Source organism: Herpailurus yagouaroundi, unplaced genomic scaffold (assembly GCF_014898765.1).
Source record: "Herpailurus yagouaroundi ecotype Mexico unplaced genomic scaffold, PumYag 162, whole genome shotgun sequence".
Classification (NCBI taxonomy): domain Eukaryota; kingdom Metazoa; phylum Chordata; class Mammalia; order Carnivora; family Felidae; genus Herpailurus; species Herpailurus yagouaroundi.
Genome location: NW_024412403.1, coordinates 28,802,700 through 28,820,845, shown reverse-complemented (window position 1 = coordinate 28,820,845; position 18,146 = coordinate 28,802,700). Strand labels below are relative to the sequence as shown.

Genomic DNA, 18,146 nt, shown 5'->3' with positions numbered 1-18,146 from the left:
TAGCTAGTTAATTCTTTACTTTTATAATTTTATAAGACATGTTCCCATAAACCAAAGAGCAATTTTAGGTACAAAAGATGCCTATCATTTCTTTCTTTCCGAGACCTTTTTTCTTAAAGAATCTGTTCCCAGTCCACTAGCCACAGGGAAGTGTGGGAATGTCAGGAACCCAACTACACGGCATCAATTCCTGTCTTCTCCTGGGATCTAAAATTCAAGGAGATGGAAAACCTTCACTTTGGGTTGCTTTAATGAGGCCACAATGCAGAGATTAGAATACCAAGGACTTAGTATGTTGAAAGGAAAGAATGAAGTAGGCACATACAGAGAAGCAAAGATGAGGAAAGCAAAAGGAAGAGAGAAGAGACACAAGCTGCTGAATGGTTTTCCAGTTTCAACAAGGGGCAATGCACTCGTCACTAGGTTCCTGTGGAGCCTCCGGCATGTCTCCCATAATGAATGAATGCCCCGTGCTTGAGTGCTGTTCAGTGGGCTTCTGTTCTGTGCAATCACAGCATCCTTAAGATATTACAGTAATACTATAGGACACAAACTGCACCTTTGTATCTACAGTCTTAAAGACCTCTGCAAATATTAATACTCGCCCTTACTTTTCCTACTGTGCCTCTGCTTCGTGTATGGTCTTGGAGAAACATGGATCTCCAATTTTCAAATGGGGAGATTTAATGACACAATGAGGTAAATAAGTTGTCCAAGGTCATACTTAAAGTTTGTAGGGGCAGAGCTGATAAGAGAATTTCAAATTTCTTATTCCCATGAGCTTGAACTAACCAATAAACCAGCTGCCTCCCTTGACGGAACTAAAGTATGCCAATTATCCAAACTGTGTAGGAAACATTGACCAAAACAGGGGTTAATTGGACATTGGTTGTTTTAATTCCATAATCAGCTCTTTCCCTGAGCTACCCTGGGAGTGAATAACGTATCTTTTGCAGGAATGGGAAGGAGGCCAGCACAGGCCATCTGGCTGAACATGTCCTTTCGTCAAGTTATCCCTGCAGCTGTGTGAAACTTACTGATGTTGAAGAACTTTACAGTTTAATTTGCTTTATCATATTCCCTCTACTCTATTAAATCTAGAAGTAGATAAATCTTTATTTTCCTATTAGCCAAGCAACTTAACTGACTTTAAAGTTACTGAATTTACATGAACATATATATTATGTGGGGGGGGTGAAGGGGATTGAAATTTTCTGATGTTAAAAATGATTTCTCATACTCAAAATGAGAGCAATTCGTTTAAACCATTGGCACTAGAAAAGAAATAAAGACTCATTGTTCTTTTCACATGAAAAGTAAAACAGAGTATTGGTCTTCCTCTCAATCAAGAAAAGAAGGAACCATGAAAGAGCACAGGTGACCTATTTCCTTGTCCATGCTCCTGAGTTCTTCTACTTTGTAATTTTGCACAAAGTCCACAAATCTGGACTTCTGAATTCAAGAGCAGTCCCTAAGATCTTAGAGTCAGACTCATATCCATCAAGTGGGTTCAGATCATGACTCTAGCACCACAAGCCTAAGGCAACAGTCAAGAGTTGCTCTAGCTCTTAAGCATGTATTTTTCCCCTCACATTCCTTCTTTCTTCCTGAATCCTTCCACTCTTCCTCTGCTCTCAAGGTGTTTACTCTTCTTTTATAATTCTCCAGTCTTAAATTAATCCTGCCTGTTTTACTCATGAATACTGCTGGTATTCAGAACTAGAAAGGGTCCTGGTATTGATGGGAAAGCCACATTCTCTATGCTGGGAATTGTCTCTAAGAGTGGGAGAGGGCGGGTTATTAATACTTAATAATGCAGGTATTAATGTCTAACTGTGGTTCAGGCCAGTGTTGCCCAACCCCTACATGATGAGCCTTGAGCAGGGTTTAACGCTTTGAGACTCAATGTCAGAAAGAAAGGCAAGCTTAGAGGGAATGTCTATCCAATATACAATCCAGTTACTTTCTCTTAATTTGAAAGGTACGCATCCATGCCATGGAGCTACATTAGGAATCAGATAAGAGGTGATAAAATCTTAAGGGAGACACTTGTATTCAAGCTATATGTGTGAAAGCATGTGGAAAGTGAATTCTTAAAGTAGAACCAAGCAATAAGGATATGTAGATGGGTTATGCTGAAGTTTGCAAGCAAATAAAGACCAGATGGTTCTTGCTCAGAGGGCTCTTGAGGGATCTTGACTCAGCTAACCTCCACCATCTCTAGAAAAACATGCCCCTATTTCTTTAATTTTTTTTTTTTTAAACATTTATTTATTTTTGAGAGACAGAGAGAGTCAAAGCATGAGCAGGGGAGCGGGAGAGAGATACAGACTCTGAAGCAGGCTCCAGGCTCTGGGCTGTTTGTTAGCACAGAGCCCAACATGGGGCTCAAACTCACGAACTGCAAGACCATGACCCGGGCTGAAGACGGACGCTCAACCGACTGAGTCACCCAGGCGCCTGGACCCTATTTCTAATAGAAAATAGGCATGGCATTGAACAGTGAGCAGCATCACACTGTTACAGTGCCTGCAGCGAAACTTCATTAGTGAAGTTGAGTGGAAAACAGGGTTACCCTGTCTCATGCAAGGTCAGGTTGTACCTAAGGGCTCTAAATACTTCTCTTGTATAGCTGCTGTCAACTATTGGATTTCCACCTGTCTCCAATTCTTAACTAAACTTTGGTGGCTCCTGATCCTAGATCAGCCTTGGCCCAAAATGTTTTGACAATAATTGACCAAAGGAATAATGATTTGGTCAGAAATAATGATTCTTCCATGCTGGGATAAACAAGGAAAGAATCAGAAGGCTCCACTGCAATAGTTCTCCAACTAGTTCTTGCTCAATTCCTTCCTGCATATCATATATAATGCCTCTTCCTACTAATAGGACCTGGGCAGAATCAACAGAGGGAAGATACAGAATTTGGCCATCTGGACGAACTCCTGGAACTCTGTGGCTACAACAGATACTGAAGAAAAAAAGAAAAAAAGAAAAAAGTGACCTTGTGTTATTATATTATCTCTTTGTGCCTCACTTTACTCATTTAAAAGTAGAAGGCTCAACAAGATCCTCTTTAAGATTCTATCACGTCTCCCCAGGCTCTAGTTATTTTAAAGGCCTTCTTGAGAATGTTCTTAGTACAGCTAAGCCTAATCACTCTGCCTTTCTTTCTCTTCTCCATCTTTTAGAACTGAAGCTCCTTTCAGGGGTTAAGTGTGTATTCCCACTCCAGATGGAATAAAATGCCTTCTTCATCTTCCTTCTTACTCACACAAGGGGGACTTGTATAAGTGCCACTCCAATTTTTTTGCAGTTGAGCTTTAGAGGTAAGTATCATGGACAGCGAAAGGAAATAAAAATACTTGCATAAATGATAATGAATGTTCAAAAAGTGACTAGAATGAAAAATTAATACACTCCTTTTGGAGAAGGAAGAAATCAGAGAAAATGTGGTATCCATTGCTCCATTTACTTTCCCCACAACATACTCTAGAGCCCAGGCATGTGACAAAGATTTGCCAAAACATTCCCAGTACTGGGGCACCTAGATGGCTCAGTTGGTTAAGCATCCGACTCTTGGGGCACCTGGGTGGCTCAGTCGGTTAAGCGTCCGACTTCAGCTCAGGTCATGATCTTGTTGTTTGTGAGTTCAAGCCCCACGTGGGGCTCTATGCTGACAGCTCAGAGCCTGGAGCCTGCTTCCGATTCTGTGTCTCCCTCTCTCTCTGCCCCTCCCCTGTTCATGCTCTGTCTCTCAATAATAAATAAACATTAAAAAAAAAATCCGACTCTTGATACTGGCTCAGGTTGATCTCAAGGTCCTGAGATTGAGCCTCATCTAGGGTTCCAAGCCAAGCGTGGAGCCTGCTTGGGATTCTCTCTCTCCCTCTTTCTCCACCTCTCTTCCATTCTCTCTCTCTCTCACTCTCAAAATAAATAAATAAATTTAAAAAAATATTCCCAGCATTAAAGTGGGAGAGACTTTATATAAATATTGTCCATTTACCTTTGAGATGGTAAGAAACCTCATCCAGGATTAAAGGTGGCTTTTTCTTTAAGAAATGTTTCTCCTCTCCCATACTCTGTTTCTCTGACCAATGTTTTCTCCTCTATTCTGAATACCCTATAGTACCTAAAGAAACTCAGTCTATGTTTGAAATAAGTCCCAGAGGCAAGGAAAACACTTAAACAATTTAACTTACAAATTCAGCTTCAGTGAGTTTTGTGATTTATGATATACTCATAGAAATGGTTGATAAGTTTCTGTATCGATTTACACAAGAGAATACCATTCAAACTTTTCAAATAAAAAACTTAGAATCCACCCCACCCCTAAAAAAGTCTAACCACAAACATGGGTTTGCTATAGTTACCAAAATTGACTTACCGATTATGGTATCCCCTCACCCTTTCAAAAGATATGTATGCTATTGGAGTACTCTCAAGAAAAGTGGCACAAAGAGGGGGAAAAACTCCTTCCATATCTAAAAATATCTACAGTGTACTAAAGACAGTCCCCAGATTTAACAATATTTTTGTTCTAAATATATTATTTAATAGTATAAATACTGTGAAGTAAAACGGGTCGGAACACATGTTCAGAATTAAAAGGGCTAGGTACCCACAAAATGAAAGAATAAAATTATACATTAAAATCTGCACACAGGAACAAAACTAAATAAGAATGTGCCCTGAGTTTCTACTTATAACTACATAATCAAGAAAAGTGGTCAGCAGGTAGTTGATACTAGCCAAATGCTCTTAATACAATTATTTATGACTGAGAAGGAATAAAAATGATTCAACCTCCTTAAAATCTGTTCAATATCCAGTTATTAGTTACTAAAAAAAAAAAAAAAAAAAAAAAAGCCAACAAGAAAAACACTTCTACAGTTGCAGAAGATAATCTTTGCATTTTGCAATGTTAAGTATTTCTACTTTTGTTTTATCAAGGGATGGGCCTGGGGACAAGAGAGGATTGGAAGTAACCAACAAAACTCGAGACCAGTAACAGCAAACCATCGGTGACTAAGAAACTAGACTCCATAAACTGTTTTACTGCACTGGCTAGTTGCAGGACTAGACATCACTCTAATCTCACCAGCTTTCCATGTCAATAATTTAAAATGAAGAAAATCTAAAAGTCAGATTTTCCACAGTTCCCTTTGGAAAGTGCTTCTTTTACACCTTCAAACAATTTGTAGAATCAAAAACTCCTTCCCGTTTTCATTTATAAAACATACTGTGAACTTCAAACACAGTAGCACTGGGGCTCATCCAGTAGCTCTGCAACTCTGGGTAAATCTGTCTGAGCCTCAGTTTAATACGTACGATATCAACTTATCTACAGAGACAGTTGTGAAGACTTAAATAACGGATATAAAACACCCAACACAGCAAGTCCTTAAGAAATGGTAATGTACTCTCCCCTTCTCTGCGCTGCTTACATCTCTAATAGATATTGATGATAATTTACATAATTGTTTTAATATAATTTTATGTTAATCAGGCAAAACCTATGCTTTCCAAAATCAAATAGTATAATGGAAACTACAGTAGGTAGTACTATATTGCAAATGTTTTGGATAGTAAAGTATTTTATTAAGTTTTTTTAATGTTTATTTTTGAGAGAGTGAGCGAGCATGCGCGCGCACATGAGCGAGTAGGGGAGGGGCAGGGAGAGAGGTAGACACAGAAGCAAAAGCAGGGTCCAGGCTCTCAGCTGTCAGCACAGAGCCCTACAGTGGGGCTCGAACCATGAACCGTGAGATCATGACCTGAGCCAAAGTCAGGCACTTAATCGACTGAGCCACCCAGGCGCCCCAGATACTCAAGTATTTTAAACAACCTTTTATATAATACCACATACCTAACTAACAGAATATCTAACAAATAGAATCTGAAATCTAAAGTAAAACCATATAAGATGTATTCTACTAGGACTTGGTACGTTAAGTTATAGGACATTGCTTAGCCACAGTATTGGGCCTATTGATTCCACTATCCAATTATTTATAAGATCATCCATTACAAGCAAAATGCTAGATTTTTATGCTGTTACAGTGGGAACTTAAGTGCTACCTGATTTTTCGTCTCTTGTTTTCATTTAACAAAAGGAAATAAAACTATTAGTTTACTGAAAAGTATCAGCCTTGTCAGTGATAAAACTTGGACCAATTTTAATTTTGCTAGGGAAATGTGATTTTTAAAAACTTAATGTTTAAACAACCTTTGCTTTTTGCAGTGAAAAATACTATCGACAGTGTAAGTGCTCTATAATGGATACTGAGAAGATAATTGTTTCAAATATACCTAAAAAGTGGATAACATACTGAAGCTGAGGATTTGGGCTTTAAATCTTAAGTCAGATATTTACTTTTCTGTGATTCTAGAAATGATATTACTATCTAATAAGGCTGTAAAAAGGATTTAATGAAATAAAACATGCCAAGTACATAGAATTGTGGCTGGTATCCTCTAAGTACTCATAAGTGGAAGCAGATTCTATAGTAAATAAACTCTATCTTTCCCTCTAAAGCAAAAAACCAAAAACAATTCAAAAAAACCAAAATTAGACTATATGTTCGTCATTTTTCCAATACTATGAAAAATAACTCAAAACGTGTACCACCACAGAATAGTACAAGCAATAGTGAAAAGCCAAAGTTATGAATCATTCCAATTTTATATAATTAAACAGTGGTGCTACAAATATAGCTTCTGAGCCAAATAAAACTAATGACAAATCTAATTCACATTCATGTGCACAAATACACACACACATTACATAAAAGGAACAATTTAGATAAGAGGAAATCACAACACATATCTGAAAGATCTGAGTTTCAGCTTAAGGTTTGTCACTTACTACCCTATGACCTTGGCAGCTTGCTTAATTACTTTAAGTCTCAAGTTTCTTCACATACAAAAGAGGGAGAATAAACTCTACCAAGAGAATAGTTGGGAGGATGAAATAGTTGGGACAAGAGATGGGAGATTACCAAGAAAATAGTTGGGCATGATGACATTTCTTAAATTTGAGATCCAAGGCTGCCGGACAGGTGGCTGTGCCGGCCTGAGAGACCCATGACATCAACAGCCTCCATCAAATCATCAAATAAGTACTTGAACCCCAAAGTATTAAGAGATATTTCAGGCTTGTCAAAACTCTTAAAAACCTTTTACAGGCTTTTCAGGTATTGCTATTTCCATGAACAGTGTTCTCCGAGGCTGGTCGATATTTAAATTTGTGAGAATTTTAATATTCCATGAACATGGAGGAAAGAAAATTCTTATACATGTAAACCTAAACCAATGTCTGCATCCACAGCTTAAGAAATTCTATCAAATAACACTGAGAAACTCATTGATGATTACAGAGATTAGTTTTTATATAACATTATCTGACAGCTGTTGGGATAACCAGTTTAGTTGTGTGTTATGTGTGGACTACTGTACTAGCTTCCTAATTGGCCCCCCTCCAATACATTCTCCACATTGTAGTCAATGCTCTTTGTAAAAGGTAAATCCCTTTGGCTAAAAACCCATAATGGTTTCCTATTTCACTTTGAATAAAGTCTGAATTCCCCTCTACGGGTCCACAAGGCCTTGTAAACTGGCTCCAGTGAATCTACCCAATTTCATCTCCAGTCATTGAGTCCCTTGCTCATCACATCCTACTAAGGTGCTGTCCAGCAGAAATATAATGAGCATCAGAAACGTAATTTAAAATTTTCTAGTAGCCATATTTTTTAAAAGCTAAAAAAGGTAAAACTAATTTGAACAGGTTTTATTTAACCCGATATATCCAAAACATTGTGATATATAAAATTCTTAAGATATTTTACATTCTTTTCATCAGGTCAGGCCTTCTGTAGAGTGTATTTTACACTGAGAGGACATCTCAATTCAGACAAACCACGTATGGCTCATGGCCGCTATACTGGACAGCATCACTCAAGCTATGCAAACGTCCTTTGGTGCCAGAACAGACAATTCTTACTGGCCTTCTAGCCTCTGCATGTGTGGTTCCCTCTTCCTGAAAGGCTCTTCCTTTGCTTCTTTGCCTCCTTCCCCAGCTTAGCCAATATGTCCACCTCCTTTCCCACAAGCGTTTCCCAATGGCTTTATTCCCTAGCAAAGCACCCAGGAAAAACACAGTTGTCTTAGGAGTTCTCTCATTCTGTAGTTTTATACTTTTGCTTACTTGCTTTTCCTTGCTTTTAAAGTACTTAACGCCCGTCTTCTAGTACTATGCTGTAATTATTGCTCCACAAGGACCAGGATTACTTTTATTCTGTTTGCCACAGGTACGTCTGAGATGCTAAATTTTTGCTGAGTAAGTGGGTATCTATACATATTTCTCTCTGACCACATAATCTTTATACTGAAAAGCAACTTACAGTATAAGAAATATATATATATATATAAAATCATTTAAATTTATCATGTAAGCCAACTAAAGATGCTTTAAGAAATCCTTTGATTTTTAAGTAATGAGCTTTTATAAAGATCAAAAGAAATAATCACTTCATTTAAAATTACAAGTACTACCCAATGAAAAAGTTTACCTTTAAACTCAGATCAATCATGAAGCATTTCTAATATCCTCTTTTCTGTGCCTTCCAGAGAAAGTATTGTATTAATTGCTATTTATTTGGCATTCACATTTCTAAACTTAGATCATCCCAGTCTCCTAAAGATCTACAAAAGTCTGTAATTGCTAAGTAATTTCTACAACTTAAGGGAGAAAAGAAGAGTCTAGGAACTACGAGTGGCATTTGAAGAAAGGTAAACTTCTAGATTCTAAAGTGAGAGCCATGATCTACTTAGGCGTTTTACACTCTTACATGGAAAGGTGGTCACTGAAATCATGCACAGTTTTTATACATATTTTAACACAGTCAATACAAATAAAACTCAGATAACTGATCAAGTATGTACTTTTGACAAGGAATCATATTATTAAAATTACAGACTTTTTTTTAATGTTGAAATCTGAAACTAAATTGATAGGTAAAAAATAGGAATAAGAGTTTATAAATAGCTTTACCATGTTGAATATAAAAGATGTAAAGACTATATCATTCATTTTGAAATACCCAGTTCTACTGCATCATATTATGGTTAACTAGTCAAGTCCTCTGTTATCATTAGTAGCATAAAGAATACATCTACACAGGGCTTGGCTGTCTTACACTGAGACACACAAACCACCAGCCCCCCCCCCCCCCCACCAAAACAATCAAATATGTATAAGGTCCAAGCACCATTCATGTGTCTTTTCATTTAATCTTCATAATAAGCTCAAAAGGCAGATATATAATAATCCCATTTTGAAGATGGGTAAACTGAGGTTTAAAGGTGTTAAATAGTTTGCCTATAAACAGCTCTGCCCAACTGTTGAATCAAAGAGATACATATGGAATTCTTTCCCCCACTAATGTGGGGGAAAGGCTCCATAGTCCACTCCTATGACTTATAAGCTTCATATAGAGTTGAATTTTGAGCCTGAGATGGCCAAGTCCCCAAACCACACCTCCAATGCTGACTAGGTTCCCCATTGCCTCTATGGGTGGTCAATTTGGTTTTCTGTCAGTTCTCTAGTTCCCTATTCATTTCTCAGCTAGAAACAAAATTAGGTTATGAATCCCAGCCCAGCTATATGAAGGCAAGTCTACTCTTGTCAGGCACTGATTTTTGGACAGACCGTCTTTAACTTGGATACCCATCTGACATGCTCGGACCCATCCACAAACCCCAACTCCATCCCCAGGAGTCTAATCTTTCTGAAGACAATCTGAATCAGAATATTTCTCGAATTTGGCAATTCAGCATTTAATTATGCTTCAAAGAGGCCATGCCTGGCTAGTATCCCCTCTTGGAGGTTCCTTCCCAAGAAGAGTCTATGCTAGCTGTCCTCTTTCTCTGCTCAGCAATTACTACATTATTATTAAAGAAAACACTGCCATAAAATATTAAATATCAATAGACCATAATGCGTTTGTGATTGCACCATTCACATATTTACACTAATACAAACACTATAATTTTATATAAAGATTTTTCTTTAGTTTTTAATATCTTTCTTAGTGATACTCAGTATTTTGTCATTCTTTCCAGTATAAAAATATACTGGGTCCACATTCATGGGGACCAATCCATAATTGTGTGTATATAAAATGATGTAACATCAGTTTGCTTTAATATACATCCTATTTGGGAATGAATTAAATTTTACTGTGGCTATAAGATTTCTCATTTGTTAAACATACTCTATATTAACTGCTTTCTGAGGTTGCTACCATGCAAAAACTCTGGTCCCAGCCTAGCTAATGCTGGACACCAAATAAAAACTTTTGCTCATTAACTGAGCTTAGAGAATTGTCACCCACATATTTCAAGTTGTCCTCATGAATGACTTTCATTTCATGGCCTAAATTAATAGTCATGATAACATGCTAAACATTGTTTTTGTCATATATTTAGTGTGCTTAGGTATCTCTGACTAAAGTGAACACTAAAGTGAACATGCAGTTTTCTTGGATGTTCAATGTAACGTGTTGGTGTTGGTTGATAAGCATAATGTGCCTAGATTCGCAAAAAGAATCTAAATAAGAAACAGATTTCATAGCTTTAGAAAATGTCTTATCATAGACCAGTATAGGAGGAAAAAAGATGAGTCGATCTGAAGTGAGGAACTCATATATTCGTACGTGCTCATCTAATGTTCAGAGGAAGAACGATGTGAGGCACAGTGAATTACTCTAACTGTAAAACAATTCTATAAACATGGTCCCTAGGTTAGTTCTAAAGCTATAAATCTCTATTCCTTCAACACACAGAGTATTTTCAGAAGAGAAGTTGGGGCGCCTGGGTGGCGCAGTCGGTTAAGCGTCTGACTTCAGCCAGGTCACAATCTCGCGGTCCGTGAGTTCGAGCCCCGCGTCGGGCTCTGGGCTGATGGCTCAGAGCCTGGAGCCTGTTTCCGATTCTGTGTCTCCCTCTCTCTCTGCCCCTCCCCCGTTCATGCTCTGTCTCTCTCTGTCCCAAAAATAAATAAACTTTGAAAAAAAAAAAAATTAAAAAAAAAAAAAAAAAGAAGAGAAGCTGACGCTAAAAACTCACTACCATCAGCACAGCAAAAACTGAAACTGTAAATAGACCAGAGGAAAAAAACAAGTGTGTGTGTATGGGGGGCAAGGGGTGTTGGTTGAGTGCTGTTTATTCATTTGACCAAGAAATATTTACTGAGCAGTTATTATGTGCCAGGTACAGTAAGAATTGTGGGTACTTTGGTAAACAAAAAGCAACCTCCCTCTCCACAAAAAAAAAAAAAAAAAAAAAAAAAAAAAAAGACAACAACAAGAAAACATAAATATAAATTTCTTTTACTTGGTATTCTCTCCTCTGTGTTCCCATTCTGAGTTGGCTGAAGATTATATATATGCATATCATTCATTTCTTTTAAAAAGGTAAAAGAGTCCAAAATGTTCAAAGTTTGAAAAGCAATTACAAAACTAAAAACTAAAATTAAAAGTAGAAGAAGTTCAAAATATGTTTTATTCTAGAAATGAAAATATTCTGGCTCTTAGTTCTATGGTTTATTTTTCCTTTACATTATCTCAATTTACATTTTTTCAATAAGAAAAAAACCCACAAAACTTAGTGTATAAGAGTACAGTACTAATCATTTTGATGACTTACATTCAACTGAAAACCTACCTAATAGTCTTCATTTTGCCATCAAGTTTAAAAGTTCTCTGAAAACATCCCTTCCCTTTAGAGATAATATAACCTTAAATTTTAATCATATCAGGAACTGGTACATTTGTATTTGTTATTTAACAGATGCTTAAAATACATGTTTCTCCATTCACTCATTTTCTATAAAAGTATCGGGGAGCAAGTCTAAACCAATGTCCATGACCTCTGATTACACTGATCTTCTGTATCAGGATGTTTTTGTGAGATAAAGTTAGTATATACACAACAATTACTCACATATTTACAGAAGCGAAATGTAATGTAAAACCTGTAAAGCTATATACTAATTTCATTGTTAAAGTAAACAATGGAAAACAACTTTAATTCCATCAGTGAGCTATTCTGCTTCCTCTCTTTCCTAAATCAAGTGTTCCGATTATAATCAAAGGATCAGGATGGGGACAGAGGAGGCAAAGGGCACCTGCAGTTCAATGTGGCAAGGGGCTTGGACAAGAGGAATATCTCCTCTCCCTTTCACAGTACAGATTTATATGTAACCTCAAAAGTGCAGCTACAACATTTCAAGAATGCCTGAAAATGGCAAGGGGTCAAATCCCAATCACAGATATTTCAACCGTTTTGTGAAATATTAAAACATTTATTTAACTCATACTGAGCAATCCTGAATTTTATACTGTTAAGTCTCTCTCTGAAAAACATTCCCAGAAATAAAAACCAAAAAAAAAAAAAAACAAACTAGAAAAACTGTTTCAATTTCCCAAAACAGAATCAAACAGTACAGTGTTTATGCAAATGAATGAAACTAGTAAAAGAATAAAGTAAATAACACATTTCTTAATTTCCTTAATATAGTTTAATGTAGTATAGTGGCTACCTCTTTTTCTTTTCTTTCTTTTTTTTTTAATTGAAAATCTATTTTTCTCATTCTCTGTACCACATTAGGTAGGACCTTTAACAATGTAATACCCTGAAACATAATTAAAAATCATTTCCTAAACCAACTAGGTCCTCCATGACTTCTCCCACTCATTTTGTGCTTAAAATCCTCACAATATTAGCTTGAATTTCATCTCCGTCTGACACGTTTCAAGCAGTGAAGCAGATTAGTGCCTCAGAACACTTTACAGGGTTTCGTTATCAATCAGGTTATGTTCCCGGTGACGCTTTCAGCAAAATTATCTTATTCGAATGAACTCTCATGGATTGAAGTAAACAAAGCTGTAGCCCACTGCTCTTGCATACTTTCCATTCATTTATTTCCTTTCTCTTTACTTAGACTTCAAGCACGTGCCATAGAAAGAGCGCATGTTAAATATTCCTGGAGTGTCACAATATGTAATACAATAAAACAGATTACAACCCTACCTTTCTTTCACAGCAGTGGTGCCAAGCACAGGTACACCGGAGCAATCAATTTGTTCTGCAGACAGTAAGGCTTTCATAGAATACTAATGTAAAATCTCTTTTCTTTCTCCTTTGCCTTGACTCCCCAATGCCCAGGTCCCGACCAATACTAGGAGGAGGGCGGTATGTCTTCTGCTGAGATAACCACAACTACTAATCAAGTCTACGTGTACAAGGGCACAGGATTAAACCTCCACCAAGCTTGAGTCAGGGCTTGAGAGCAGCTAACACATGCACAGCACGGTCAAAATTAAACACACATACGCACGCACGCACACACACACACACACACACACCATGCACATGCCACAAAAATACAGATGTGTCTACTTCGGTGAACTAATTCATCACACTTTACCACTAATACTTTCTTTCTTTCTTTCTTTTTTTTTTTTTTTTTTTTTTAATTTCAGAGCATAAAATCACCTCCTGTTGGACTGGGGGCTTAGATCCAACAGTACCCAACAATAATTATGATTTTCCAGAGATGAGGATCATGATCAGTATTCTCTGCATGACAGTATTCAGTTTTTTAAACATGGCATTTTTCTAAATTGGACTATCCAATACAGTGTACATAGACTTATACTTTCAGGTATTAACATAGGGTTAACAGACACAGCAAAGATTCTTTAAATTTTAAACTTAAGAAGGTAATAAAATAGCTCAAGTCCACTTCTTCAAGAAAACGATGCACATTACCAATAATGAAAAGATGTCTGGAAGATTTTCATTTATCTTAAAGTTTTTATACTAGGTATAACCCCAACCTATTTAAAAAATATTTCCAGGTCTTAAAATGTTACTTAAAAAAACATCTTAAACACTTTATAATTATGGTAGCATAGTGGTAATTTTGATCTCATAAATCCACAATGCTGAGGTTCCTCTCTATGAAGGATTTTCACTTGGCTTCTTCTCTTATCCAAAATGTTAAAAGGTATGCCAATCATTGAGTAGGGTGATGACAGAAGTTGTTAAATATGTTTTAACAACACATATTACCTCATTTTCATTTGCTTGCCTTAATTTTCAAATAACTCTAAAAAGTACTGATAGTCAAGGGTCTGCAAACTAAGAAACAATTAAGAACAAAACACTCTACATAATCAAAGAAACTTAAAAGGAGGCTTCCTAAACCAGCTCTATTTTCATGTACACAAATGCTTTAACACTGATAAAAAAACATGTGTCTTATTCTGCACTCTTCCCTTTTCTTCAAAAAAAAAAAAATGCAGCAGGAACAATTAGGAAATACTGGGGCCTTCAATGAAGTATTGCAATAATGTTTAATCGATACTGATGCATTTGTCCTTGACACACTGACCGTGTCATCAGGCTACTGTCATGTGATATCATGTCATTTCCCCACCTGGCTCATGACCTTGTCCTCTAAATGACCTAAAGCTTCCCTCAAGTAGCAGGAGGCCCCTCCCCGCTGTCTCAGCAAGGTCGAATGGGTCAGCGTGTCCTCATCTATAATCCACCACCATTTGTCAGCAGGGAGGCTGGAGGAGGCAGGCTTGCTACAAGGGGAGAATGCCCAATTAGGCAGCTGTCACACAAAGCATAGGCTGCAAAATTATCCCCTGTCAAAAGAAAGAGCAGCTGCGGGTGCCAATTACAGCAACCTTTCAACCCTTTAGGTACTGGAAACTACACAGAAGTAAATGAAGAACAATTAGTGATAACAAATCGATGAATTAGGACAGTGAATTAGAAATTACTAGCAGGTGAGCCTGGGTCATACATGACATAAGGGCATACCAGACCCCAGGCAAGGGCAGGGAATGTACAGAGTCACGCTAAGCATTTTCTTGCATGTAGATTTTCCCTCTGGCATTTTCTTTTTTATAAGCCTCAAATCCTTTAAAATGCTCATTACCTAACAGTATACATACCTTTTTACTTTTCTTGGAAGACCCAAATAAACTATTTCTTGACTAGAAGAAAATCCTTCAGAACAGTAAGTCTGGTTAACTCTAAATTGCTCTTATACAATCTATCATGCTATCCCCTCACACTTACATTTAAGTGTGGCCCACGGAATCGAAAATACCAGTTCAAATAATCACACCTCAAATATTATCCATCTTCATAAAGTACTTGCCCCGATGCTACTTTAATCACACTTACTGGGAAATACCTCTCCGAAAGCAACTGGGTATGAATTCTGGGAAAACTGTTAGGCTGATATCATTATGTTGATGTTAAATTTCTCTGCACAGTGTGATTCTGTGTATAAAGAAATAACTGCAATGCGTGCTTCTCTATATGATATATATTTTTAAAAAAACAACTACATTAAACTACTCAGATTATTTTGCTCCTGCAGAGGTGATACGCATTGAGTCTCAAGCATAGAAAGCCAATCCACTTGGACTGTATCCAACGGATGTCTTTGGTAGTTAGCACTGGGAGGCAGCAGAAAAGGAACAAAAATGGGCAAACATGGCCCACAAAGGAGAGGGAATCCAACATGGCTTAACGTTTATGGACACGGTTTCCTCGTGCCCTGAAAAAGTTACATATGTTCAGAAACAACTTTCTTAAAGTCCATTTTAAACTAACGCTCCTTATTTTCCTTGGAAAAAAGCATGTATCTTCCCACGCTGATTCTTTGAAAGTTGAGAAACCTGAATGATAGGTACTATAATTTGTAAAGAAGCAGGGATAAATTGCTCAACTAGAATTCTACATCACAAATGGGTAAGAGTGAGGAAGACAAGGGGAGGCAATAAAAAGCACTTCACTCATCCCCCTCCAACACATTAGAAATAAATCACAATTGCCAGAGGGAAAAGTTCATAATTCCTAGCTCCTACATCAAGTCATTTGATGAAGTTTCTAGGAGAGAATTGTCGTGGGAAGAAAACTTCTCCATTAAAAGTTTATCCAAGAATTTGATTCATAAATTATGTTTCACATTGTGAAAAAATGGGCATTTATAAATTTTCTTTAGTTTAGAATTCAACCTTCTAAAGTCAGACGTAAGAATTCAAAGAAAGAAATGGCAAGTAGACCGGAAAGAAGGAGTTAATGCCTTTAGAATTCAGCTTCCATCATACATGGGTGACTATCTCTTTAAATAATTTAAATCCTCTCCATCAACTACAAAGCTGTTTTGAAGCCATTTAGCTTTGTTCTTTACATGTGTTCTAATTAAGAAATGACCTTGTCATCACACACACCATAAATCCGGGATTATTTCCTACAGCAAAAAATTCAGAGTCCCCCCCCAAAAAAAGAAAAAGAGGGGAAAAAAAGACTTCTTCCTCAGTTCCTCACTAAAGGAAGTTGTTGGTTGGCTAAACGCTGAAGCAGTTTCACCGCATAATTTTTTTTTTGTTGTTGAATGTCACAGGGCGGGTTAGTGTGACCTTGAGCTGCATCAGCAGCACAGCAAGGGTCGAGATGCCTGCAGGCGCCCTTGTACTGGATTTGCAAGACAAAAACCTTCAAACTAGCTGAAGGACATCTTAAATCTCTTCAAAGGTTTTCCGAACTAATCTGGGCTGCTCTTAGCAGGATCTGTGCCAGTGTGAGAGGCAAAATTAAAAACAAGGTCTTTGACAGGATGTTGTCTCCTCTTAACCCTTCCTAAGCAGAACAGAACAAATCACAGGCTTTCTGGAGAGACAGTTTACCTAGAAGCATTCTTTCATAACAAATTACGTAAGCAAGCAATCACAAAGGATGGGGCAGCTATTAGTTCTCAAAATCAAACCTCCCGTGACACTGATTAAAGAATTTGGGTCAATTTTTTTTTTTTGACCATATTTTAGTGTAGTGAATGTAAAACTTAAAGCTCTATTTGCTATCTTTTCGATTTGTAGCACAGTGAGAGGTTAAGAATAAGGAAACATTTCCATCCACATTAATCTCTAGAATTTTTTTTTTTTTTTTTTAAGGACTAAGCCATAGCTGGTTAAGTCACAAACTTCATGCATATTACAAAGAGCTTACTAAAATGACAACAGGTCAACAAAATCACATCATAGGTTTACAAGGTTCTTATATCTAACATGATGGATACACTGCTAAGGGGGGAAAAATCAGAATAGTGAAAAGGAACATAAAATGAACAAAGCAATGTCAGCCTCGTTAGGAAAAAAATCAGTGTGAAACGTTGTTACTGTGCTGTAGTATCTCCAATGCACGAACCAAGAACTGGGTGCGAGTCTTCCCTGGCAATGTTTTCAAAGTTTATTAAGTAGCTATGCTGCCAAGAAGTAGTCGAAGGAACAAATAGCCATATCACTGTCTTTAGGATACTGCATTTTAAGTACCTTTCCATCTAGAACATGTTAATTCGTCATCATCAGATAAAAGGTATGATGTAACTAGTCAGAGAGAATATTTAGTAAAAGGTACAGAGTTTATTAAGGTTTGGTAGGTTGCAAATTAGGTCCTTTAAAAAAAATAGGCTAAGTAAATCCAAGATTATGCGGAGTAACAACCACACTTTCACTTACTTGAATTCAGACACACTTTTCTGAATGGGACAGGAAAAGGGTAAAGTAACACCTAGTAAGCAGACAATATATGAGAGTGAACCATATGTGTGCATTTCTTTAGTCCCTGTGCAAAAGGAGACAAGAGCATATACTGTACTGAATGCTGTGGCTGAAGGCTGTTTAAAAAAAAAAAAAAAAGGACTCTAGGGACACAGAGTGAGCAGTAACTAGGTTTTCAGTTCACAGGTACATGTGCCCTAGGTGGTGGTCAGCGATGGTTAAAAAACAAGGAAGGGCTGGCCAGGGAGAAGAGAATGGCACCACGCTAGGTTACAGAAATAGCACTCAAAGGCAGGGAAGAGCTGAGTGTGAGACAGGAAGGGGGGGTGGTCCAATGTGACTAGAGATTAGGATGAAAACGCAATTGGGACCAAGGACTTTGAATCAAGGCCATGACAAGGAGCTGGCCTTTATCTGGTGGGCAGTGGAAGGGTTACAGGCAATAGTCTGATTAAACGCATGTCAAAAACAAAAACAAAAGTTGTAGAGTTGTTG

The 18,146-nt window shown here is 37.3% G+C and overlaps 1 protein-coding gene across 2 annotated transcripts in view; it reads right to left on the bottom strand.

The window, feature by feature from the left end:
- The window catches only part of NRIP1 (nuclear receptor interacting protein 1), a 101,693-nt gene that overhangs the window by 25,173 nt on the left and 58,374 nt on the right, over positions 1-18,146 (bottom strand). Inside the window, exon 1 of one of the 2 annotated variants that reach the window (XM_040484162.1) lies at positions 13,096-13,502. The exons of the other annotated variant lie outside the window; for it this stretch is intronic. The gene's annotated coding sequence lies outside the window, so the exon portion shown is untranslated. Of the gene's footprint in view, positions 1-13,095; positions 13,503-18,146 lie in introns of those variants that run through there. 2 annotated transcript variants of the gene reach the window in all.